The sequence below is a fragment of the Etheostoma cragini genome, chromosome 16, assembly GCF_013103735.1.
Source record: "Etheostoma cragini isolate CJK2018 chromosome 16, CSU_Ecrag_1.0, whole genome shotgun sequence".
In the NCBI taxonomy this organism is placed as follows: domain Eukaryota; kingdom Metazoa; phylum Chordata; class Actinopteri; order Perciformes; family Percidae; genus Etheostoma; species Etheostoma cragini.
Window position 1 is genome coordinate 24531875 of NC_048422.1, and position 1499 is coordinate 24533373.

The 1499-nt window shown below is 46.2% G+C and overlaps 1 protein-coding gene across 1 annotated transcript in view; it reads left to right on the plus strand.

The window, feature by feature from the left end:
• Positions 1–771: 771 nt before the first annotated feature.
• LOC117958983 overlaps positions 772–1499 on the plus strand; it is a 2222-nt gene continuing 1494 nt past the window's right edge. The window contains exon 1 of the mRNA XM_034895802.1: positions 772–827. The gene's annotated coding sequence lies outside the window, so the exon portion shown is untranslated. The remainder of the gene's footprint in view (positions 828–1499) is intronic.

Sequence of the window (1499 nt, forward strand, 5' to 3'; positions counted from 1 at the left end):
CAACAGCGTGCAGCCCGCCAGCCCAGACACGTCTCCGACCCCCAACAGGAGAAGACAGGAACAGAACGAGTCTACACACACACATACAGGCATACATAGAGCCCCCACCTGCTCCCAATCAAAGGGGATGAGCCCCCACCTGGTGCACACAACAATTACCCTCACATCTGGAGACATTCACCTTATTATCTGGAGACATTCATCTTATTACCCTCACATCTGGAGACATTCACCTTATTACCTCACATCTGGAGACATTCATCTTATTACCCTCACATCTGGAGACATTCATCTTATCACCCTCACATCTGGAGACATTCATCTTATTACCCTCACATCTGGAGAAATTCATCTTATTACCCTCACATCTGGAGACATTCACCTTATTATCTGGAGACATTCACCTTATTACCTCACATCTGGAGACATTCATCTTATCACCCTCACATCTGGAGAAATTTGCCTTATTATCTGGAGACATTCACCTTATTACCTTACATCTGGAGAAATTCATCTTATTACCCTCACATCTGGAGAAATTTGCCTTATTATCTGGAGACATTCACCTTATTACCTCACATCTGGAGAAATTCATCTTATTACCCTCACATCTGGAGACATTCACCTTATTACCCTCACATCTGGAGATATTGAGCTCATCTTACACTCACATCTGGAGATATTGAGCTCATCTTACACTCAGTCAGTTGATTTACAGCCCCCAGCTCTGCTGTGATTGGCTCCTCTGATCATGTGATGACTGAGAAGCTACTCTGAGAAACAGGAAGCTGAGAGACGGACCGAGCGTCCTGCCTGCGGACAGAAAGGTAAGAGAGAGCTGATTTTACACAGAGAGGAGACAGAGTTAAATGCTGAGACAGAGACTGAGACCTAGGGGGGTCTGCTGGCAGCTGCTCAGTCCTCATTCAGAGGCAGTTCACGGGCATTTCTTCCTGTTGTGTTTTCTGTCTGTTCATCAGCTGACACTTAGACTCAGTTCTATATGTTTGTCACATTATTATTTATGTGCAGCTCTGCAGCGTGAGAATCACCGCTGGTTAACAGGAAGTTTGAATAAGCTGCTGTCTCTATTTTCATACACTTTCCTATTTGGGCATTTCCCAATAATGACAAGACCAGACTTGTGCTCTTGGGGGAACGTTGTTCCTGGTGTTCCTGGTGTTCCTTACCTCTGAAGTTTACGAGCACATAGAACAGTTTGTAGTTGACGTGTTGAGCCGACGTGTTCTTACTTTTTGCACAGTGGCCTGCTGGGCTCCAGAATCAGAAAAGGATTGATTGTCAATCAGGTCTTAAATTCAATTTAAATGATGGTATCAAATCATTATATAAGTTATCCCCCCGTAGAGGGTACTGCAGGGCACAGCAGGGCATAGGGGGCACTGCAGGGCGTAGAGGGTACTGCAGGGCGTAGAGGGTACTGCAGGGCGTAGAGGATACTGCAGGGCACAGCAGGGCATAGGGAGCACTGCAGGGCG